Below are 26,212 nucleotides of genomic sequence, written 5' to 3'. Positions count from 1 at the left end.
TGTTGTACTTTGTAGCTCCTTTTTTTAAAATAAAGAAATTTTGCAGTTTTTTTAACACACAGACGATAAAATGAAACTGGCTATCCTAAACTCTTCAACTTGGTTCTGAGTGTCGGTTACTTCCCTGATATCTGGAACAAAGGACTCATAACGCCCATATACAAAAGTGGGGACAAAGTCGACCCAAATAACTATCGAGGCATCTGTGTAAACAGTAACCTGGGGAAGGTATTCTGTAGTATCATAAACAAAAGACTTATAAACTTCCTTGAGGAGCACAATGTCTTGAGTAAAAGCCAAATTGGATTCCTACCAAACTATAGAACATCAGATCATATCTTCACCCTACAGACCCTAATTGACAACATGTTCATCAAAACAAAAGCAAAATCTACGCATGCTTTATAGATTTCCAGAAGGCTTTCGATTCCATCTGGCACGACGGTCTATTCCTGAAACTTATCGAAAGCAGAGTAGGGGGAAAAACATATGATGTAATTAAATCAATGTATACAAACAATAAATGTGCAGTTAAAATTGGAGACAAACAAACAAAATACTTCCCACAGGGGCGTGGTGTGATGCAGGGCTCGCCCATCTCACCGACACTCTTTAATATTTACATAAATGAATTGGCAAAACTACATGAACAATCTACAGCACCCGGCCTCACCCTATAAGAATCCAAGGTTAAATTCCTCCTCTATGCAGATGACCTGGTTCTACTGTCACCAACTAAGGAGGGTCTACAGCAGAACCTGGATCTGCTAGAGTTGTTCTGTCACACCTGGGCCCTGACAATAAACCCCCAAAAAACCAAAGTCCTTGTGTTCCAGCAAAGATCCAGACATCAGGGACCCCAAAATAAATTTCACACTAGGAACAACTAAAATTGAACAAACCACTAACTACACATACTTGGGCTTAAAAATCAGTTCTGCGGGAAATTTTCATCTGGCTGTGAATGAACTGAAAGAGAAAGCAAGAAGGGCTTTCTATGCCATTAAAAAATCAATCCAAATAGAAATCCCAATTAGCATTTGGCTCAAAATTTTTAAATCAGTAATTGAACCAATTGCACTCTATGGCAGTGAGGTGTGGGGACCGCTAACACAACCAGAATTTGCAAAATGGGACAAACACCCAATTGAGATCCTACATGCAGAATTCTGTAAAAGTATCCTCCGGACTCAAAGGAAAACAATAAACAATGCATGCAGGGCAGAACTAGGCCAATATCCATTAATAATTACTATCCAAAAAAGAGCCACCAAATTTTGGAAACACCTAAAAATGAGCAACCCCCACTGCTATCATTACGAAGCCCTGAAATGCCAAGAGAGGACCATAAAGAAGAATACCCCTCAGTCAACTAGTCCTGGGACTCAGTGAAGTTACTACTAACACTACTAACAATAACCAGCCTCAGGACAGTGACATCGTAACACAGAGAATTCGACCCAACACAATTGTCACGAAGCAAAAGGAAAAATATCTGTCATATTGGGCAGAAACAACAAAAATCCAAAACAAACTCAATTGCTACTTGGCCCTAAACAGACAATACAACATGGCTGATTACCCCTGACCATGGTAAAGGATAGCAAACTGAGAAAAACCTTGACAATGTACAGACTTAGTGAACATAGCCTGGCCATCGAAAAAGGCAGACACAGGCAGACCCGGCTACCAAGAGAGGACAGGATATGCTCTCACTGCAGTCAGGGAGTGGTGGAGACAGAGATGCACTTCTTCACAGCTTGTAGAAAATATCAGGGCATAAGGGGGAGTTTCTACCCAAAATTCACAAAAATATGCCCTGAATTCAGAAGTTTGAATGACGACCAAAAACTCCCATACCTACTAGGGGAACAGAGAAATTGTGTAACCTTAGCAGCACACTATGTTACAGATTGCCATAAACAGAGGGACAACCATTAAATCTAAGAAAAGAGTATATACAAATTATATGAATGTATATTTATACACTCAGGGATATATCTGTTTATACACTGTATGGATAGATCTGCGTTTATGTGTTAAACCATAAATGTTTTTCGATGCTTTGGCAACATAAGATGTACCTTGTCATGCCAATAAAGCAATTTGAATTGAATTGAATTGAGTGAGAGGAGGGGTGGGAGAGGGAGGGAGGGAGAAAGTGAAAAGGAAGTGAGTGAGAGGAGGGGAGAGGGGGGAGGGAAGGAGAAAAAGAAAGAGAGGCAGTGAGAGGAGGGAGGGGGGGAGAGAGGGGGGAGGGAGGGGGGAGAGAGGGGGGGAGGGGGGAGAGAGGGGGGAGGGGGGGAGAGAGGGGTGGAGGGGGGAGAGAGAGAGAGGGTGAGGGGAGAGAGAGGGGGAGGGAGGAAGAGAGGAGGAGGGAGAAGAGAGGAGGAGGGAGGACGTCAATGCCCGAGCTCAGACGTTTAGCTAAGCGCAGAGAGACAGAGACTAACCTCAGATGGTGTCCACCGGGGCTGCGCAGAGTCTCTGTCTCCTCACACAACACACACCCTCTCTCCCCTCCCCCTCCTCTCTCCCCTCCCCCTCCTCTCTCCCCCCCTCCCCCTCCCCCCTCCTCCCCCCCCTCCTCCCCCTCCCTCCCTCTCCCCCCCTCTCCCCCTCCTCCCTCCCCTCTCCCCCCTCCCCCCTCTCCCCCCCTCCCCCCCTTCCCCCCCTCTTCCCCCCCTCTCCCCCCTCCTCTCCCCCCCTCTCCTCCCCCTCCCCCCACTCCCCCCTCTCTCCCCCTGTCGATCTCTCTCTCCCCCCCAGTCACTCTCTCTCTTCCCCCCAGTCGCTCTCTCTCTTCCCCCCAGTCGCTCTCTCTCTCTTCCCCCCAGTCGCTCTCTCTCTCTTCCCCCCAGTCACTCTCTCTCTTCCCCCCAGTCGCTCTCTCTCTTCCCCCCAGTCGCTCTCTCTCTTCCCCCCAGTCGCCCCTCTCTCTTTCCCCCAGTCGCTCTCTCTCTTCCCCCCAGTCGCTCTCTCTCTCTCTTCCAACAACAACATGCCCTCGAAAAAGCCTCAGCACCGCCGGGCACTCCAGATAGTGTTGTATATATAGGTAGATGCTGAGAGGCTGTTTCCCCCCCTGGCTGGAGTGCCTAGAACTAGTGGGGGCACAGCCTCAGGATAAGGGTTTCGGACATTTAGGACTGAGCTAAGGAGGAATTTCTGCACTCAGATGGTAGTGAATCTATGGAACTCTCTAACCTAAAGGGCTGTGGATACTCAGTCACAGAGTATATTCAAGACTGAGATTTTTGGACTCTCAGGGAATCAAGGGATATGGGCATGGCGCGGGAAAGTGGAATTGAGGTCGAAGGTCAGCCATGATCTTATTGAATGGTGGGGCAGGCTCGAGGGGCCATATGGTCGATTCCTGCTCCTGTTTCTTATGTTTTGATATAGAAACCTGTCTCATTAAAGGAATGCCTCAATGTGCTTCCCTCAGTGAGTTTGCATAAGTACGGGCCCATATCCGGTCTACTTCAGAAGTAATGGAAGCCCAAGTGAAGAGAAGTCAGCTGCAGTAAAATCTGCCTGAAATTTCTCCCAATGCCCAACAATATCCGGGAATGTTCACGGTGTGAATCTCTTATGGGCACGGAGATGAGCAGGGAAAAGAGAGAAACGAGGAGGAGGAGGAGGAGGTGATGAAAAGATAAAAATTAAGGGAAGCAGTGGGTATTTATATATTGTGAGCTGTAAGGGTTCCTGTCTAATCAGCAAAGCATGTCAAAGAATCTGCGAGTTGTAACTGTCAGGGGACACGGGGCGAGCAATCTGCAAAATCCATCAACATGCTCTGTTAACATCTCTCTCCATAGACAGACAGTGGGGAGCTTGCTTGTTTACTTGATGCTACATGCCACTTCCCAGTGGTGGTGCTGTTTTAAGGCATTAGGCTGTTGGTGAAGCATTAACTTGTTTGAAAACCTTCATCAAACTTCAGACACTGTGGAATTATCTTTTTTTTAACAAAAGACACAGTCCGTTTTTTCCAATGCTTATTTATCAGAATTTGGGAGTATAAGAGTAAAGACATCTTACTGCAATTATATAGGGCCCTGGTGAGACCACACCTGGAGTATTGTGTACAGTTTTGGTCTCCTTACCTCAGGAAGGATATACTTGCCTTAGAGGCAGTGCAACGAAGGTTCACCAGATTAATTCCTGGGATTGGGGGGGGATTGAAGAGAGGCGAGGCACCACCATTGCCACGAGGACCGCCAAGAGCGGCGTTCGCAGCAGCGCAGGAGAAGCACGCGAAACCTACAGATATGCAGAGAGATTGAGTGGACTAGGCCTATATTCCCTAGAATTTAGAAGAATGAGAGGTGGTCTCATTGAAAAATATAACATTGTTACAGGGCTTGACAGGGTAGATGCTGGGAAGATGTTTCCCCTGGCTGGGGAGTCCGGAACTAGGGGGCACTGTAATGTATATACCTTTAAGGGGGGAACTATCTTTTACAGCTCATGTATACTGCAGTACCGGCAGTGACCACACCTGTATATAGCACTGAGTAGTAATCTGTATAGATCAGTTCCAGTGTGAGCCACGTTGAGTAAACACCTGTTGTACCGTTCTCCTGCAGTCTGTGTCTTATTATACACGGACACAACATTGGCGACAAGGCAAGTTCGAACCTACCTGCAACTCTGCATCATCTCCCGGGGACTGGTTCCTGGAGATCAGTGGATTGGAGGTCAAGGCCAGAGACTCGGGCGTCGACCAGGGGCAACCGCCCAGTCATCCAGCAGAGACTCGAGAATTGCTGGGGAGGCTGTCGAGAGCCAGGCTTGGCTTTCCAGTCGAGGTGGTCCAGCGAAAAGGGCTGGCAACAGGTAGTGCGCAGACCCTTCCCGGACAGCGGCGGGCTAGAGCCCGACCGAGCAGCACAGCAAAGGGCCGAGCAGCGTCGACAGGGGAGAGAGAGAGAGGGCAGAGCGCACAGGGCGCAGCCGGTGTTCAGGGGCCGAGCAACGTCGAAGAGAGGGAGAGAGAGACGCACAGAAAACCGCGAGGCGCCGCCATTGCCACGAGGACCGCCGAGAGCGGCGTTTGCAGCAGCGCAGGAGAAGCACGCGAAACCTACAGGGCACTGCCATTGCCATGAGAACCGCCGGGAGCGGCGTTGGCAGCAGCGGGGGAGGAAGGAAAGCGCGGGAGACGCCATTTTAAGCCATTGGGAGACGCCATTTTAAACCACACCCAAAATGCCGAAGAGTGGCAGTATCACCGCATTTGACAATGAAGTCGAAGATTGGACTACATATGTCGAACGAATAGAGGTGTACTGCAAGGCAAATGAGGTGTCAGATGACAAGAAAGCGTCGGTATTGTTAAATTTAATGGGTGCAAAGACGTATGGTTTATTACGAAATCTAGTAACCCCAACGAAGCCAATGGAAAAGAGATTTGAAGACATAGTAATGATACTACAGGAACATTTAAAATCCACACCGCTGCTGATAGCAGAAAGATTCAAGTTTCACAAACGGAACCAGCATAAGGATGAAAGCAATGCTGATTATTTAACAGAACTGCGCAAACTATCGAAACACTGCCAGTTTGGAGCGGGACTGGCAGATACCTTAAGGGACAAGTTTGTGTGTGGGCTTCAAAGTGAAGGAACCCAGAAACGGCTTTTATCTGAAAAGGACCTAACACTGGAAAAGGCTTTCAGCATTGCTGTATCATATGAAGCAGCAGCACGGGGCGCTGCAGAGATACAACAGAGACCGCAAGAATATGGCACAAACGAAATGTCATATGGAACAGAGAAGTGCTATCGCTTTGGCAGAACAACACACGACCAGAATGATTGCTGGTTCAAGTGTGCAGACAGTGTGGAAAAGTAGGACACATAGCACGAGTCTGCATGTCGGGAAAGAAAACCAGCAATAAGAAACCTACCAAAGAAAAGTACAAGAAGGTACATGAGATGACGGAGAATAGTTCAGATGAACAAAAGAGTGATAACGACTCCGAAAGCAGGGAACTGAGTTGTCTGAAACTACATAATGTGGTCACAACGGAGGATCACCGAACCATTTGGGTCACTCTCAAGATAGCAGGAGTCCAGGTAAAGATGGAATTGGACACAGGATCAGCCCTAACAGTCATAAACCGACGGGACTACGAGCGGCTATTCTCACACATACCCTTGAGAGACACAAAAATTATTTTGAAGACGTACACGGGGCAAAAAGTCTACCCCAAAGGAAAAATAAGGGTGACCGTTATATATAACGGTAAGGAAACACCAAAACTAGACCTGTATGTATTGCAAGATGGAGGACCACCATTGCTGGGACGTGAATGGATCCGGAAAATACAACTGGATTGGCATTCCATACAGGCACTAACTGTGGCTGACAAAAAGGATGACGACTGTCAAAGATCCTAACAGACGCGAAAGAAGTGTTCCAGCAAGGACTCGGAACACTAAAAGGCAGGACAGCGACGATTAAAATTGAAGAAAACGCAAGCCCAAAATTTTTTAAGGCCAGACCCGTACCTTTTGCAATCCGCCCAGCCGTCAAAGCAGAGCTGCAGAGTCTGGAACGTTCAGGTGTACTGTCCAAGGTAGACTGGAGCGAGTGGGCTACATCCATCGTCCCTGTGATGAAAAAGTCATTGGGCAGCACGCCTGGGGAACCAAGGAAGGTTCGCATCTGTGGCGACTTTAAGGTAACAGTGAACCCGGTCCTTCACACCGTACAATATCCACTTCCGCGGAATCAAGATATTTTCGCCTCGCTATCTGGAGGGAAACGCTTCACTAAGATTGATCTGGCCCAGGCGTATCTGCAAATGGAGGTAGAGAAGCATCAAAAAAATACCTCACAATCAACACCCATAAAGGTCTCTACGAATACAACTGGCTGGTATTCGGGGTAGCATCAGCTCCGGCTATTTGGCAGAGGGCAATGGAACAAGTCCTGCAAGGGATCCCAGGGACCCAGTGTTATTTGGACGACATCCTGGTCATGGGCGAAAATGACAGTGATCACCTTGCCAACCTGGAGCAGGTGCTCACTAGATTGCAGGAATATGGGCTCCGAGCTAACCGCCCCAAATGCGAGTTTTTTAGAAAACAGATCTCGTATTGTGGCCACGTTATCGATAAAGCGGGGTTACATAAGTCCCCAGAGAAGATTGAGGCAGTAGTCAAGGCTCCAGCACCGGAAAATGTGTCACAACTGAGGTCGTTCCTCGGGCTGGTAAACTATTACCATAAGTTTTTGCCAAATTTGTCTACAATACTAAACACACTGAACACCCTACTGCAAACTGGGGTGCCATGGAAGTGGAGTGACGAATGTGGACGAGCTTTCCAGAAGAGCAAAACACTAATCACATCGAAAGAGGTATTGGCCCATTACAACCCAGCATTACCAATTCGGTTGTCATGTGATGCGTCACCCTACGGCATTGGAGCGGTGCTGTCGCACAAATTCACGACGACTCAGAGAGGACAATAGCCTTTGCGTCACGATCACTACCCTCAGCCGAGTGCAACTACGCCCAGATTGACAGGGAGTCCCTCAGCCGAGTGTGGGGAGTGAAAAAGTTCAATCACTATATGCACAGGCAGAAATTCACCTTGCTGACTGATCACCAGACTCTTGTCTCCATTTTTAATCTGAAGAAGGGCGTTCCGCTGATGACTGCACAACGACTACAAAGATGTTCACTTTTTCTAGGGGCGCACCACTATGAGATTGAATATAAGGGCACGAAACAGCATGGAAATGCTGATGGGCTATCACGCCTGCCACTGCCTACTGCGGAGGAAGCACCAGCAGTGGATCCTGTCGAAATATTCCATTCAACTATATTTGAATATCTACCGGTAACTAACGCTCGTATCGAAAAGGAAACCCGAAATGACCCGACACTGTCTCGGGTATATGATTTGACGTTGAAGGGATGGCCAGCACATGGCGACTCACTGTTGCCAGCATTCTCGATAAGGAGAGAACATCTGTCAGTGTGCCGGGGGACCTTGATGTGTGGATCCCGAGTGGTAATTCCACCCAAGTTAAGGGATAGAGTGCTCAATGAGCTTCATGAGGGTCATCTGGGAGGGGTAAAAATGAAAAGCCTAGCCAGGGCTTATGTGTGGTGGCCGGGAATCGATAAACAAATCGAGGACCTGACCAAGAGTTGCTCAGGATGCCAGAAAGTCCAAAATGCACCACCACAGGCCCCTCTACACCCATGGGAGTGGCCCTCATCTCCATGGCAACGGGTGCATATTGATTTTGCTGGTCCATTCATGGACTCAATATTTTTAATAGCCGTGGACGCGCACTCGAAATGGCCTGAGGTCATCAAAATGTCCTCCACCACCACGGAGAAAACTATTGCAGTCCTACGGACCATTTTTGCCAGGAATGGCTTGCCAGAACAGATTTGCTCCGACAACGGACCACAGTTTGTGTCCGAAGAGTTCCGGAGGTTCTTGAAAAAGAATGGGGTAAGGCATTACACATCCGCCCCATATCATCCAGCCACAAATGGATTGGCTGAGAGGTTCGTACAAACATTTAAGAAGGCAATAAAGGCTATGTACAATGACAACATTCCGCTGCAGCACAAGGTGGACAATTTCCTGTTCGCCTACCGGAATGCGACACATGCAGTCACCAACCAGGCCCCAGCCATGATGTTCTTTAACCGAAGGTTAAGATCTCGCCTGGATTTGCTCAGACCAAATGTACGAAGAGATGTTGAGAGTAAGCAATTCCAGCACATCCATGAGAAGCCAACAAGGAGCTTCAATGTAGGGCAACCAGTCTTGGCCCGCGACTACCGAACAGAAAAATGGCAGCCAGGAACGATATGCACACGGCAGGGCCCACTAATGTACACAGTGGACGTTGGGGAGAGCATCGTGAGATGCCATGCTGACCAGATCCTAGAGTCACAGGAACGAGTCAACCTCATGCCTCGCCCATAAGTACCTGGTGATGAACCCGACGTACAGGTTGCATCTACCCCAGAAACAGTAGCATCGGAAGCTGATGAACCAACCGACAACAAGGGGCCAGAATCGTCTCCGCACCAAGAGCAAGACACTCGGGAAAGGCGCTATCCAGAAAGGATCAGGAAGCCTCCCCAAAGACTGAATATATAAATAGACTATTTTCAGCTAATGTTGCATGTTAAAAGTGTTAATTGTAATTAGTTTGATATTTAATTGTTAAATGAGTGTTATGGTACTGTTAATCTAAAAGGGGAGGAATTGCAATGTATATACCTTTAAGGGGGGAACTATCTTTTACAGCTCATGTATACTGCAGTACTGGCAGTGACCACACCTGTATATAGCATTGAGTAATAATCTGTACAGATCAGTTCCAGTGTGAGCCGCGTTGAGTAAACACCTGTTGTACTGTTCTCCTGCAGTCTGTGTCTTACTATACACGGACACAACAGACACCACCTCAGAATAAGGGGTTGGCCATTTCGGACTGAGATGTGGAAACATTTCTTCAAAGGGTGGGGAAACTTTGGACTCAGTGAAGTAACTACTAACACTACTAACCATAACCAGCCCCAGGACAGTGACAGCGTAACACAAAGAATTCGACCCAACACAATCGTCGCTAAGCAAAAGGAAAAATATCTGTCATATTGGGCAGAAACAACAAAAACCCAAAGCAAACTCAATTGCTACTTGGCCCGAAACAGACAATACAACATGGCTGATTACCTGACCATGGTAAAGGATAGCAAACTGAGAAAAACTTTGACAATGTACAGACTTAGTGAACATAACCTGGCGATCGAAAAAGGTAGACACAGACAGACCCGCTACCAAGAGAGGACAGGATATGCTCTCACTGCAGTCAGGGAGTGGTGGAGACAGAGATGCACTTCCTCACAGCTTGTAAAAAATATCAGGGCATAAGGGAGAATTTCTACCCAAAATTCACAAAAATATGCACGGATTTCAGAAATTTGAATGACGACCAAAAACTCCCATACCTACTAGGGGAAGAGAGAAATTGTATAACACTAGCGGCACACTATGTTACAGCTTGCCATAAACAGAGGGACAACCACTAAATATAAGAAAAGAGTATATATAAATTATATGGAAGTATATTTATACACTCAGGGATATATCTGTTTATACACTGTATGGATAGATCTGTATTTTTGTGAACAAACATGAATGTTTTTCGATGCTTTGGCAACATAAGATGTAACTTGTCATGCCAATAAAGCGATTTGAATTGAATTGAATTGAGTATATTCAAGACAGAGATCGATAGATTTTGGGACATTAAGTGAATCAAGGGATATGGGGATAGTGCAGGAAAGTGGAGATGAGATAGAAGATCAGCCATGATCTTATTGAAAGGCAGAGCAGGCTCAAGGGGCCGAATGGCCGACTCCTGCTCCTATTTCTTATGTTCTTATATACCAAGGCAGGTCAGCAGAGGAGATATTGGCAAATAATAGAAAACAAAATATGCATTTGTTTGTGCTAAATATAAAAGCCAAAGAAACGAAGACTTGCATTTATAAAGCACCTTTCACAAGCTCAGTACATCCCAAAGCACTTTACAGCCAATGGAGTACTTTTTTGAGGTGTAGTCACTGTTGTACTGTAGGAATGAAGCAGTCAATTTGCACACAGCAAGCTCCCACAAGCAGCAATGTGATAATGACCAGATCATCTGTTTTTTTAATGATGTTGATTGAGCGATACTTACTGGCCAGGACACCAGGGGGAACTCCCCTGCTCTTCTTTGAAATATTGCCATGGGATTTTTTTACGCCCACCTGAAAGGGCAAACAGGGCATCGGTTTAACGTTTCATCCAAAAGATGGCACCTCTGACAGTGCAGCGCTCGCTCAGCACTGCGCTGCGAGTGCCAGCCTAGATTTTTTGTGCTGAAGTCTCGGGAGTGGGACTACAAAAGCACAACTTCTGGCTCAGGGGCAAGAGTGCTACCCACTGAGCCACGGCTGACACATGCATCAGATGCATTCTGGAGTTAGACGGAAGTGTCCCAAGCAATGGTAATAACTTTCATTTCTGTAGCACTCCTCATGTACAGAGAGTTATAGGGGGGAAAATTCAGTTGGTTGCGCCACCCGGGCGCGGCACTGCCCACGCCTCCCACCAAATTCAGCGGGAGGTTAGTAGTGGCGCTAACCGCTGGCGATGACATCATCGGTGTGCGCAGCACCCCACTCACGCCCCAGCCGCGATCTTTGGGAGCGCCCCCTGATTTACCGCCGGACACTATGTCCGACAGGGTCAGGGTGGCGTACCTGCGGCCAGGGAGGCGCAACTTAAAGGCGAGGTGCGGGGCGGCCATTTTTGTTGTTGGCCGCCTGCCAGCACCTGCCTGCGCTCCCGTCCCCGGCCTCCGGAACCCCCCCCCCCTCGCGGAGTGCCGGCTGCGCTCACTTCTCTTGAGTGCTGGGCTCTTTTGTCGGCACTCCCGATCCCCGGGGGCCCAGCTGGGCCCCAGGTCGTGCTGCACAAGGCCCCTCCCCTTTAAGAAGGGGAGAAAAGCCTAATACTGAGGAAGACTGTGACAAAATACAAGAAGATATTAATAAACTTGCACCATGGGCGTGCAATTGGCAAATGAATTTCAATGTTGATAATTGCGAGGTGATGCATTTTGGTAGATAGAATAAGGAGGTAGAGGAAAATAAGAGTCTAAATGAGGTAGAGGAGCGATGGGATCTAAGGGTATAGATACATAAATCACTAAAAGTAGTGACACAGGTTAATGCCCTTAAAAAAGCACTGGGGATCATTTCTAGAGGGATAGAGTTGAAACGCAGAGAATTTATGTTAAACTTATATAGAACCTTGGTTAGATCACACCTGAAGTATTGGTGCCCATATTATAAAAAGAATACAGAGGCACTGGAGAAAGGTGCAAAAAAGATTTACAAAGGTGATCCCAGAACTGAGAGGTTATACCTAGCAGGAGAAATTGAACAGGTGGGGGCTCTTTAATCTCGAAAAGAGAAGACTGAGGGGTGACCGGATGGCAATCTTTAATTTATGAAAGGATTTGAGAGGGTCGATGTAGAGAAGTTGTTTCCACTTGTCGGGGAGACCAAAGCTAGGGAACATAAATACAAGATAGTCACCAATAAATCCAATAGGGAATAACAACAGAAAACGCTGGAAAAACTCAGCAGGTCAGGCAGCATCCGTGGAAAGAGAAACAGAGTTAACGTTTCAGGTCGATGACCTGCCGTCAGAATCCAATAGGGAATTCAGGAGGAACCTATTTACCCAGAGAGTGGTTAGAACGTGGCACTCGTTACCACAAGGAGTATTTGAGGTGAATAGTATAAATGCATTTAAAGGGAAGCTAGATAAGTACATGAGGGAGAAAGGAATCGAAGGATATGCTGATAAGGTTACATGTAGACGGGTGCGAGGAGGCTGGTGAGGAACATAAACACCAGCATGGGCCAGTTGGGCTGAATGGTCCGTTGCTGTACTTTACATTCTATGTAGGAGCAGACTGTTGCTTTGAAGGACACATTATCTAATACAGTCAATGTCCCAGGCTGATCAGGAAGCCAATAACGAGAGTGCGGATTAATGGAGGTTCTACTGTGGCATAGTGGTTAGCACTGTTGCCTCACAGTGCCAGGGACCCGGGTTCAAATCCGGCCTCGGGTGACTGTCTGTGTGGAGTTTGCACATTCTCCCCGTGTTTGCGTGGGTTTCCTCCGGGTGCTCCGGTTTCCTCCCACAGTCCAAAGATGTGCGGGATAGGTTGATTGGCCATGATAAAAATTGGCCCTTAATGTTAGGGGGGTTAAATACATGGGGTTACGGGGTTACGGGGATAGGGCTTGGGTGGGATGGCTGTCGGTGTAGGGACCGGGTGCTAGGGTTTGGATGATCAGCCATGACCTCGTTGAATGGTGGAGCAGGCTCGAAGGGCCGAATGGCCTACTCCTGCTCCTATCTTCTATGTTTCTATGTTTCTATGAATAGGTTCACTTGGGCAGCAGGCGCATGGGGACACCACCACCAAGTTCCCCTCCGAGTCACACACCACTCTGACTTGGAAATATATTGGCCGTTCCTTCATCGTCGCTGGGTCAAAATCCTGGAACTCCCTCCCCAACAGCACTGTGGGAGCACCATCACCACACGGACTGCAGCGGTTCAAGAAGGTGGCTCACCATCAAGGGCAATTAGGGATGGGCAATAAATGCTGGCCTTGCCAGCGACACCCACATCCCGTGAACGAATAAAAAAAAATGCAACCTACTGTTATAAATCAGATGAGTCTTCCCCTCCCCTCCCCTCCCCTTTCAGCATTCCGTAGGGACCACTCCCTCCGAGACACCCTAGTCCACTCCTCTATCACCCCCAGCACCCCTTCCCCTTCGCCTGGCACCTTCCCGTGCAAGCGCAGGAGATGTAACACCTGCCCCTATACTTCCCCCCTTCCCACTGTCCAGGGCCCCAAACACCCCTTCCAAGTGAAACAGCGATTTACCTGTACTTCTTGCAATCAATATATTGTATTCGATGCTCACGATGCGGTCTCCTCTACATTGGGGAGACCAAACGCAGATTGGGTGACCGCTTTCAATCCATAAGGGTGATCCCGAGCTTCCGTTCGCCTGTCATTTTAATTCACCGCTCCATTCCCACTCGGACCTCACCGTCCTTGGCCTCGTGCATTGTTCCACGGAAGCTCAACATAAACTCGAGGAACAGCACCTCATCTTCCGATTAGGCACTTTACAGCCTTCCGGACTCAATATCGAGTTCAACAATTTCAGATCATAACCTCGGCCCCTATTACATTTTTACTTATATTTTTTTATCCACCCCTTTGTTTTGGGTTTTCCCTCCCCCCCTTTCCTTTTTTTCCTCTCTCCCACATGGCAGCTGTCTCTCATTCTGCCAGAACATTTCACACCTAATCTGAGCCGTCTTTTGTCTCCACTGTCCTATCACCATCTCGTCTCGTTTTGAATACCTCTTAATGTCTCTTCTTCTCTTTTGTTCTCTCCCAGCACTGCCTTTCGACCTATTTCATTTCCTTTCCAGCTTTGAAAAAGGGTTTCGACCCGAAACGTCGACTCTAATTTCTCTCCACGGATGTTGCCTGGCCTGCTGAGTTTTTCCAGCATTTTCTGTTGTTATGTAAGAAATAGGAGCTTGGGTAGGCCATTTGGCCCATCGAGCCTGCTCCGCCATTCAACAAGATCATGGATGATCTTCTACCTCAACTCCACCTTCCCGCACTATCCCCATATCCCTTAATTAGTTCCCAAAATTTTATTGACCTCTGTCTTGAATATACTCAATGACTGAGCATCCACAGCACTCTCGGGTAGAGAATTCCAAAGATTCACAACCCTTTGACTGAAGAAATTTCTCCTCATCTCAGTCCTAAATGGCCAACCCCTTATTCTGTGACTGTGACCCCTGGTTCTAGACTCCCGAGCCAGGGGAAACATTTTCTAAGCATTAACCTTGTCAAGCCCCTTAAGAAATGTATATGTTTCAATTAGATCATCTCTCATTCTTTTAAACTCTAGGGAACATAGGCCTAGTCTACTCAATCTCTCCTCATGGGCAATCCCCTCATCCCAGGAACCAACCTAGTGAACCAGCGTTGCAATCCCTCTAAGGCAAGTGTGTCTTTCCTTAGGTAAGGAGACCAGAATTGTACACAGCACTCCAGGTGTGGCCTCACCAATGCCCTGTATAATTGTAGTAAGACTTCTATACTCTGAGGGCCGGATTTTGCTGATGGGGAGCTTTTGGAGTTGGGTTTTAGTCCCGCCTCCATCAACTTCTGGCCAACCCATGCTATTTTCCCTTAATTTACCTTATTAAGCCTGCCCAGCGGGCTTAGCAGGCCAATTAAGGGGAAGTCGGTTATAGAGAACATCAATGTATGATGTTTCATCTGTCAAAAATTTTTGACAGATGAATTGTCATCGTTTGACAGATCTGTGAAGCTGTCAATCACTGATTCTATGTTATTTGATGAGTTCTTGAATTGAAGGCTCATCAAACCTCTTTCTTTTGCAGAAATTAGATGGTTGTTGCATTGGAGAATGCAACGGCCATCTGTCATCTCTGCCGCGGAGGTGCGAGACTCTTCGCATACCCAACTCTTGAAGCCTGCAGGAAGAAACAAAGGTAAGTAAACTTTTTCTATCACTTTCCACTTACCTTACATACTCACCTCTCCACACTTGCACCCATCACTTACCTTCACAATACACTATTGCACCCCTCCGACACCCGCAGACCCACTACTCGCCTCGGTGACCCTGGCGGGGTTCAGAGCCCTCTGGAAGCCCACAGTTGTGTGGGCAAAATGAGGTTAATCCTCTTATCTGCCTGTTATTACCTGTTAACAGGCAGATAAGTGGCTGTAATCTCCATCCCGCCCCCAAGGAGACGGGACCCAGTGCGAGTCAGCTACCCGCCTCCTGGCAAGATAGCACGATAGCGGGTTGGACATCCGCCCTCAGGTTCTGCCATTTTCCCGGCAGTCCCACCTCCATACCCACCTCCCCAGGGCTGGCAAGATTGCGCCCTTTATACTCTAATCCATTTGTAACAAAAGCTAACATATCATTTGCTTTCCTAATTGCTTGCTGTACCTGCATGTTAACTTTCTGTGATTCATGTACAAGGACACCCAGATCCCTCTGAATGTAAACATTTCCCAGTCTCTCACCATTCAAAAAATATTCTGCTTTTTTGGTTTTTCCTACCAAAGTGGATAACTTCACACTTCCCCACATTGTATTCCATTTGCCATGTACTTGCCCACTCAGTCAACCTGTCTATATCTCTCCGCAGCCTCTTTGCGGCCTCCTCACAGCTTACTTTCCCACCTAACTTTGTATCATCATAAACTTGGATATGTTGCACTCAGTCATTAATATAGATTGTAAATAGCTGAGGCCCAAGCACTGATCCTTGCACTACCCCACTAGTTACAGCCTGCCAACCCAAAAAAGTCCGGGTTTTTCCTACTCTCTGGTTTCTGTTCATTAACCAATCCTCCATCCTCCCCAATATATTACCCACAATCCCATGAGTCCTCATTTTGTATAATATCCTCCTGTGTGGCACGTTATCGAATACTTTTTGAAAATCCAAATACACTACATCCACTGGTTCCCGCTTATCCATCCTACTAGTTACATCTTCAAAAAACTCTAACAGATTTGTCAAACACAATTTCCCTTTCATAAAACCATGTTGACTCTACCTAATCATATTACTATTTTCTGTGTGCCCTGTTAACACGTCCCTAATAATAGATTCTATCATTTTGCCTACTACTGATGTCAGCCTAACTGGCCTATAGCTCCTTGTGTTATCTCTTCCTCCTTTCTTAAATAGCGGGGTTATGTTTGCTACCTTCCAATCCTTGGGGACTGTTCTAGAATCTAGGGGATTCTGGAAGATTAACACCAGTGAATCCACTATCTCTGCAGCTCCCTCTTTTAAAACCCTAGGATGCAGGTTGTCAGTTCCAGGGGATTTGTTGCCAATTAGTCCCATTAGTTTCTCCAGTACTATGCCTTTACTTATATTGATTTCTTTAAGTTCCTCATTCTCTCTAGACCCTTGGTTCCCCATTATTTCCGGAATTTTTTAGTGTCTTCTACCGTGAAGACAGATACAAAGTATTTGTTTAATGTCTCTGCCATTTCCTTATTACCCATTATAATTTATCCTGTCTCTGCCTCTAATGGGCCCACATATACTTTCACTAATCTCTTCCTATTTACATAACTATAGAAACATTTACAATCTGTTTTTATGTCTCTCGCTAGTTTACTCTTATATTCTTTTTTCTCTTTCCTTATCAATTTCTTGGTCCTCCTTTGCTGAATTCTAAAATCCTCCCAATCCTCAGGCTTACTGCTCTTTTTGCAACATTATAAGCCTCTTCCTTTGATCTAATACTATCTTTAACTTCTCTTGTTAGCCACGGTTGGACCACTTTTCCTGTGGAGTTTTTGTGCCTTAAAGGAATGTATATTTGTTCTAAATTATGTATTAATTCTTTAAATGCTAGCCATTGCTTGTCTACCATTATACCTTTTAATGTGGTTTCCCAATTTACCTTAGCCAACTCGCCCCTCATACCTATGTAGTTTGCTTTGTTTAGATTTAAGACCCTAGTTTCAGACTTAGCTAAATCACTTTCAAACGCAATATAAAATTCTATAATATTATGGTCACTCTTCCCTAAAGGCCCCTTTACTACAAAGTTATTAATTAACCCTTTCTCATTGCACATTACTAGATCTAAAATAGCCTGTTCCCTAGGTGGTTCCTCAACATACTGATCTGGAAAACTATCTTGTTTACATTCCATGAACTCATTCTCCACACTATTACTGCAAATTTGGTTTGCCCAGTCTGTATGTAGATTAAAGTCTCCCATGATTATTGTATTACCCTTGTTACATGCACCTGTAATGTCCTGTTTCATACTCTGCCCTACATTTCAACAATTGTTTAGGGGCCTATAAACAACTCCCACCAATGTTTTCTGCCCCTTGCTGTTGCTTAGCTCCACCCAAACAGCTTCATATAAAATAACAGACAGAGGGATTTCATACGAGCATGTTAATTGTTCAATACAACTATTACATAGGAGCAGGAGTGGGCCATTCAGCCCCTTGAGCCTGTTCCACCATTCAATTAGATCATGGCTGATCTGTACTTCAACTCAATTTACCCACCTTTGCTCCATATCCCTTGATAGCCTTAACCAACAAATATCTATTGATTTCAGTCTTAAAATAATTCAATTGCCTCAGCATCCGCAGTCTTTTGGGGGGAGAGAGTTCCCCAGGCGTATTACTCAATGACCTCTTCATTACAGGAACGATGGGTGTAGCCCGCCCACTCCAGTCCACTTTGGACAGTACTCCTGAACGTTCCAAACCTTCCAGCTCTGCTTCGACGGCTGGGCGGATCGCATAAGGTACCGGTCTGGCCTTAAAAAACTTTGGGCTTGCATTTTCCTCTATTTTGATCGTTGCTGTTATGCCTTTTAGTGTTCCAAGTCCCTTCTTGTGCGTCAGTTAGCATTTTTGACAGTCGTCCAGGTGTGATGCAGAGTTGCAGGTAGGTTCGAATCTGCCTCGTCGCCAATGTTATGTCCGTGTATCTTAATATTGTGTCCTTCAATAATCAGACAACAGACTGCAGTGAATGATTCAACAGGTGTTTACTGAATGAGGGTTACTCTAGAACTAACTGTACAGATCACTACTCAGGATTTATATACAGGTGTGGTCACTGCCGGTACTACAGTATACAGGAGCTGTAAAAAGTAGTTCTCTCCCTTAAGGTATATATACATTACATACATTACAGGGATAATCCTTTTAACTGCCTGTTAACTACCTGTTAAGAGGTAGTTAAGTGGCTGTAATCCCCTTCCCGCCTCCAGGAGATGGGACCTGCCGTGCATCGGCTACCTGCCTCCTGGCAAGATGGCACAGAGGTGGGTTGGGGGCGGGACGTGCACCCGCCCCCAGATTCTGCCATTTTCCCGGCAGTCCCGCCTCCAAACCCGCCTCCCCAGGGCTGGCAAAATCCAGCCCGTTAACTCTATTTCTCACTGCACAGATGCTGCCTGACCGGCTGAGTTTTTCCAGCATTTTCTGCTTTTAGATGCAGGAAGGATGTTCCCGATGGCGGGGGAGTCCAGAACCACGGGTCACAGTCTAAAGATAAGGGGTAAGCCATTTAGGACTGAGATGAGGAGGAATTTCTTCACCCAGAGAGTGGTGAACCTGTGGAATTCTCTACCACAGAAGACAGTTGAGGCCAATTTATTAAATATATTCAAGAAGGAGTTGGATATATTTCTTAAGGCTAAAGGGATCAAGGGATATGGGGAGAAAGCAGGGACAGGGTACTGAGTTTGGATGATCAGCCATGATCTCATTAAATGGCGGAACAGGCTCGAGGGGCCGAATGGTCTACTCCTGCTCCTATCTTCTATGTTTCTATTTTGGATTTCCAGCAACCGTGTATTTTACTTTTGCGAGTAACAGGAGCCTACAGTGCGCTTTCCGCTTGATCTCTCATCATACTTAGTCAAAACGTTGAAAGTTTGTACGGGCGTATTTTACAAAATTGCACTCCTGGCATGAAGCTGATCCCCTGAGAGCGCAGTGTGGGATTTTGGATACAGAACACGGCGGGATTTCCCATCTATTATTCGGAGCGCCAATTGGAAAATCTACCCTGTGGAGGCCCAGTTGGAGAGAAATTCCTCTTCTGTATAATTTGATTCCTGCTTTAATTTTGTTCTAAATGTGATCATTTTAATGTTCTGACTTTCGAGTGACTTTGTCTTATACATCAGAGAAACTTGATGGTGGTAATTTGAACCTTGGGCGAGCGTAAAACGGATGCTATTGAATTGGCTGCTCGCTATACGCCCCGTATAAACAACAATGAAATGACCATGAAATATCCCAGGAAACTTTAGTAGAGGCCGCATCAGCAATAGGAAGATATAAGAACATGAAAATTATTTGACGATAAAAGACCAAAAATCCATCTAGTTTGCCTTCTGCCATCCTGATAGTTGTATCATACAACAGTAATGGAGTTGTTGACTTACTCATAGCAATCAATCTCCATCAACTAATACAAAAGCAAAATACTGTGGATGCTGGGAATCTGAAATAAAAACAGAAAATGCTGGAAATGCTCAGCAGGTCAGGCAGCATCTGTGGAGAGAGAAACAGAGTTAACGTTTCAGGTGGCTGACCCTTCGTCAGAACTGGAAAAAGCTGGAGATGGAACAGGTTTTTAAGCAAGTGCAGGGGCAGGGAAAGGGGGGAGGGGAGGAAAGAACAAAAGGGAAGGTCTGTGATAGGATGGAAGGCAGGAGAGATTAAGAGACAAAAGGAATGATGGTGCGAGGCAAGAGGAGATGGTAATGGGAGAAGTTAAGAAACAAAAGATGACTCCAGATGAAGAGTTAATTGCACTGGCAGAGTGGTTGACAGCTGCCATGTGAGAGAGAGAAAAAATAAATGGAAAAAAAAGCTAGTGGCAGAGGTTATGGTCTGAAATTGTTGAACTCTATCTCCATCAACTAGTCTACAACAGACCCAGACATGAGGCGAAGGAAACTCCAATGGTGGAGAGCTTTGGGGACCACGGGTCCAACGTTACCTGTTCCTCCTGAGCACGCTACACTCACCGCAGGTCATGTCTCAAATTACTCGCATACCGTAGGCTTCATCTGGATAAATGAGATCAAAGGGCCGAATGATTTTCCTCATCTATCTCCACTGTATGGTGCTGCCGAGGATATGAAATCTTGTGATGTTTGTGAGCTGTGGAACTCCCAGGCTATATAGTGTCTGAGAAGCATGTGCGCTGTTTCTCAATGTTTCTAGGTCACATTGGCGTCCTCAAATGAGCACAGTGCAATATCGACACATCACAGCGGTTAGTGAGTTTGTAGTTCAGTTTGTTAACTTATGGAGTACAGCCAACATTATTGGAAAATATTTCACTAAGAGATGACTGATGGGCTTAATAATCTGGAAGTAGATTTTAAACTAAAATGCTTTATTCTATACAATGCTATTAAACTCATTACATTACAATAGTGACTAGACTTCAAAAAAGTGCTTCGTAGGGTGTAAAGCGCTTTGGGGCATCCTGAGGTCGTGAAAGGCGCTATATAAATGCAAGTTCGTTCTTTCTTCTTTCGTAAGCTAACTCTTTGTGAAACTATTTGGATACCTAAGCTCTTAACCTCCATCTGTTGTTCCCCTCTCCCTGTTTGTTTTAGTCAGTCCTATAACGGAAGTGTTCCAAAGGTTGTGATTAAATCGCTCCAAATCTCGTTCACCCATCACCCCTGTTTCTTGCTGACCTTCACTGGCTCCCTGTTTGACAACGCCTCAACTATAAAATCCTCAGCATTGTTTTCAAAATCCCTCCATGGCCTCTCCCCCCCTCCCCATCTATGTAACCTCTTCCAGCCCTACAAGCCTTCGAGATCTCTGCGCTCCTCCAATTCTGGCCTCTTGCGCACCCCCGATTTTAATTCGCTCCACCATTGGCGGCCGTGCCTTCAGCTGCCTGGGCCCTCAGCTCTGGAACTCCCTCCCTAAACCTCTGCACCTCTCTACCTCTGTTCTTCTTTCAGATGCTTCTTAAAACCGACCTCTTTGGCCAAGCTTTTGGTCACCTGTCCTGATATCTCCTTCTGTGGCTTGGTGTCAAAAATGTTTTTATTGACAGCGCTCCTGTGCAGCGCCTTGGGACGTTTTGCTACGTTAAATGCGCTATATAAATGTAAGTTGTTGTTGTTGTGATGAGGACATTATTTATCGATCTTTTTCTTTCTGGTGCCAACTGACCTGCTGCCTCCTCCCACCATTTTCTGCCTTCATGCGAAACACAAAGTCAAAAAAGTATCATTTCAAAATGAACTTTCAAGCAATAAATTGAAAGGCTTTTGAAAGCTTACCTGAAGACAGAGCTCTCACTAGATTTGTTATCAGTCCGTTGTTTCATGCTGACCTACCAGTGGAGTGGGTTAATGGCCTTAACCTTGGTGTGGCTGCGTGGTTTAGATACTGTTAAAAGATGACACTTTAGCACAGCTTCAAATTCCTGGGGGAACAGCAGACATAAACACTGTGCTTGTACAGAGTGTATCGGGACCAAGGCTAGTGATCTGTCATGCAGTGACAACAGCACTGGGGACAGGAACGACATTGGGATTCACGTGGCCAAGGTACTATCCTGTGGCTTCTAAGGAAGAAGTGTACGGTGATGGTTAATGGTGCATACACCTAAAGACTTACGGCAGTGATAATAATGGTGTTAGGGGAACATCTGTCTTTATGCCAAAGATGAGCATGTTAAATGGCCTCTAACATACAGGCTTCAATAGGGCTCCATATTTGAGGACTGCTTTCCAGACACTCTTCAACGCTTCTATCACCAACCTTTTAAGCCAATAGAAATATTTTATCAAGAATACTACAACAACGACTTGCAATTAATGTAGTAAAAACATCCCAAGGTGCTAAACAGGAGTGTAACGGGTCAAAAATTGACACTGAGCCAAAGAAGGAGATATTAGGACAGGTGACCAAAAGCTTGGACTAAGAAGTAGCTATTAAGCAGCATCTTAAAGGAGGAGAGAGAGGTACAGAGGCGGAGAAGTTTAAGGAGGTAATTTCAGAGCTCGGTGGCTAGGCAGCTGAAGACACGGCCACCAATGATGGGGGAGAATGAAGTCGGAGATGCACGTGAGGGCAGAATTGGAGAAACACAGAGATCTCGGAGGATTGTAGGGCTGGAGGAGGTTTATTTTTATTCGTTCATGGGATGTGGTTATCGCTGGCGAGGCCAGCATTTATTGCCCATTCCTAGTTGCCCTTGAGAAGGTGGTGGTGAATCGCCTTCTTGAACCGCTGCAGTCCCGTCTGGTGAAGGTACTCCCACAGTGCTGTTCGGGAGGGAGTGCCAGGATTTTGACCCAGCGACGATGAAGGAACGGACGATATATTTCCAAGTCAGGATGGTGTGTGACTTGGACGGGTAATTGGGGTGATCCCATGCACCTGCTTCCCTTGTCCTTCTAGGCCTTAGGTCGCGGGATTGGGAGGTGCAGTCGAAGAAGCCTTGGCGAGTTGCTGCAGTGCATCTTGTAGATGGTACACACTGCAGCCGAGGTGCGCCGGTGGTGGAGGGATACAGAGATAGGGAGGGGTGAGGCCATGAAGGGAGTTGAACACAAGGATGATCATTTTTTAATTTGAGGAGTTGGTGGAACGGCAGCCAATGTCGGTCAGTGAGCACAGGGGTGAGACTACTGAGGTCATTATTCCTGTCAGTTTAGTCTCTCCTGTCCTTCCTAAACTCCAAATATGCCACATGTTCTTCCTCCTCCCAGTATTCTTACAAACAGGGAATTCTCTTTTAACCGGCACCTAAAAAAAAAATAACCGGAAATCTCTGTTAACCGGCAAAATTCAGGAGTAAGTTCAGGTAAGTTTTACTTCATATTAGTGGCAGTTCCTGGATCTGTGGCTGTGTAACCGTGGTTCCTGCACTTGTTGCTAAGCAACGGGGATGCTTGGTCTGTGGCCAGAGTTCCTGCACATGTTGCTAAGCAACAGGGAAGCCTGGATTTGTTGCTGTGTACGGAGCTCTCATACCTTTTAAACTATACCTCTCTGTAATCCGGACTTGTTGATAAACCGGCACCACGCCGGTCCCATTGGTGCCGGATAATAAAGAGTTTCCTGTACTTGGAATCTAGCTTTATTCTATCCCGGGATCTCCTTCAGCCTTTTCCTCCTCCTTCCTACAATCTGCAGCTTTTTAAGATTTGATTTCCTCTCTACTCTTTTTCACTGTTGATGGTGTCCTGCGCAACGGACTTGTGCCTTTCAGGTAGGCTTCTCAATTTTAAATTGAATATTGGAATTGATTGTGCCCCCTGCCCATATCCTAACTCGCACCAGGTCCTGTTCACCCATCGCCCCCCTGTGCTCGCTGACCTACATTGGCTCTCAGTTCGGCTAAACCTTGATTTTAAAATTCTCATCTCTGTTTTCAAATCCCTCCATGGCCTCACGCCCCTCCCTATCTCTGTAATTTTTCCAGCCCTACAAACCTCCGAGGTATCTGTGCTCTTCCAAACCTGGCCACAGGCGCATGCCTGATTTTCATCGCTCCACAATTGGCGGCCACGCCTGCAGCTTCCTGGGCCCTAAGCTCTGGAATAGAAACATAGAAAAATAGGAGCAGGAGTAGGCCATTTGGCCCTTCGAGCCTGCTCCGCCATTCAATATGATCATGGCTGATCTTCTATCTCAATACCATATTCCTGCTCTCTCCCCATACCCCTTGACACCTTTTGCGTCTAGAAATCTATCGATCTCCTTCTTAAATATATTCAGTGTCTTGGCCTCCACAGCCTTCTGTGGTAGAGAATTCCACAGGTTCACCACCCTCTGAGTGAAGAAAGTTCTCCTCATCTCGGACCTAAATGTCCTAACCCTATCCTGAGACTGTGACCCCTCGCTCTAGAGCCCCCCGGCCAGGGGAAATATCCTCCCTGCATCCAGTCTGTCTAGTCCTGTCAGGCTTTTATACATTTCAATGAGATCCCCTCTCATTCTTCTAAACTCTGGTGAATACAGGCCTAGTCGACCCAATCTCTACTCATACGACAGTCCTGCCATCCCAGGAATCAGTCTGGTGAACCTTCGCTGCACTCCCTCTACGGCAAGTATATCCTTTCTTAGGTAAGGAGACCAAAACTGCACACAGTACTCCAGGTGTGGTCTCACCAAGGCCCTGTATAACTGTAGTAAGACATCCCCTCCCTAAATCCCTCCGCTTCTCCTCTGCTCTCTCCCCTCCTTAAAGACGCTCCTTAAAACCTACCTCCTTGACCAAGCTGTTGGTCACCTGTCCTAATAACTTCTTACTTGACTCTTGGGGACATTTTACCAGGTTAAATGCGCCAGTTGTCATTAGCTTGAGTTGAAGTGTCAGTCTGCCGACGCTTCTAGTCTTGTTGTTGGATGATGCAAGGCTGTGTGCAACTCGATAAGATACTAACTATTGTCGAAAAGAAAAATCCTCCTCACGATTAAAGTTGCAAGACAATGATTTAAGTTGGTGCGATGAGGATTCAAATTGCCTGTGGCTCTGTCTAGCCCCTGCTGCAGCAATTTGTTAATTGGATCACTGCAGGGGAAAATCTTTGTGGCTGTGATTCGAGTTAACACTTTTTTTTTAATCAGTAAAGCTAGCTATCTCATAAAAGGTGCCAACAGTCATTCGGATAATGATTCCGAGAGGCGTTTAAACATGATCGGGGCGCTGCAGTGGGCCAACCCAGCAGTAAGTCATACACAGGTTCGGGTGATATGTGGCAGCTTGTTTTGGGAATCTCATATGCCTGGCTGACTTCATTTACGGGTTATATTAAAAATATATTATTGGACGTTATTTGTCTAACACCCAGGCCAGCAGTGCTGTACAACTGTATTGTAAGTCATGTATAAACATTATTAAGCAAATTAAATGCAAAGGTGCGATGCAAGGTAGAATCGTACAGCACAGAAGGAGGCCATTTGGCCCATCATGCCAGTGCCAGCTCTTTGAAAGAGCTCTCCAATTAGTCCCACTCGCCCCCACTCTTTCCCCATAGCCCGGCAATTGTGCTTTTTTTTCCTTTTTAAGTTGAGATGCAATTTCCTTTTGAAAGTTACGATTGAATCTGCTTCCAATCCCCTTTCAGGCGGTGCATTCCAGATCACAACAAGTTGCCGTGTTTCACAAAAATCTTTGCTCATGTCGCCTCTGGTTCCTTTGCCAATCACCGTAAATGCATGCGCTCTGGTTACCGACCCTCCCGTCAATGGGAACAGTTTCTCTTTATTTACTCTGTCAAAACGGCTCATGTTTCTGAACGCCTCCATCAAATCTCCTCTTAACCTTCTCTGCTCTAACGAAAACAGCCCCAGCTTCACCAGTCTCCTTTTCAAGTATATTTTGAAAGCTGCTGTTGAATATGCTTCCACCACCCTTTCAGGCAATGCACTCCAGATCACAACAACTGGTTGAGTAGAAACAACATTTTTCTTCATCTTCCTCCCGGCTTTTTTTTGCCAATTATTACAAATCTGTGTCCTTTGTTTACTGAATCATCCTGCCAGTGGAAACAGTTTCTCTCACTACCTAATCCATTAAAACCACTCCAATTAGCTGTTTATAGGCAAAGTCTTTTTACAAGGTGTGGTGCTTGCTTTCTGTGTCTTCTCCTTATTTGTTCACACTATACAGCAACTTGCATTTATATAGCGCCTTTAACGTTGTAAAACAACCCAAGGAGCCTTCACAGGAGCGTTAGCAAACAAAATTTGACACCAAGCCACAGAAGGAGCTATTAGGGCAGGTGATCAAAAGCTTGGTCAAAGAGGTAGGTTTTAAGGAGCATCTTAAAAGAGGAGAGAGATGTTTAAGGAGGGAATTCCAGAGCTCAGGGCCAAGGCAGCTGAAGCCGCGGCCGCCAATGGTGCAGCGACGAAAATCGGGGATGCGCAAAAGGCTCGAATTGGAGAAGCGCAGAGATCTCGGAGGGTCGTAGGGGCTAGAGGAGGTTACAGAGATAGGGAGGGGGG

The sequence above is a fragment of the Somniosus microcephalus genome, chromosome 8 (assembly GCF_052327205.1).
Source record: "Somniosus microcephalus isolate GS21.2 chromosome 8, FLI_Smic_1.0, whole genome shotgun sequence".
Classification (NCBI taxonomy): Eukaryota; Metazoa; Chordata; class Chondrichthyes; order Squaliformes; family Somniosidae; genus Somniosus; species Somniosus microcephalus.
Note: the sequence above shows the minus strand (reverse complement) of the source record.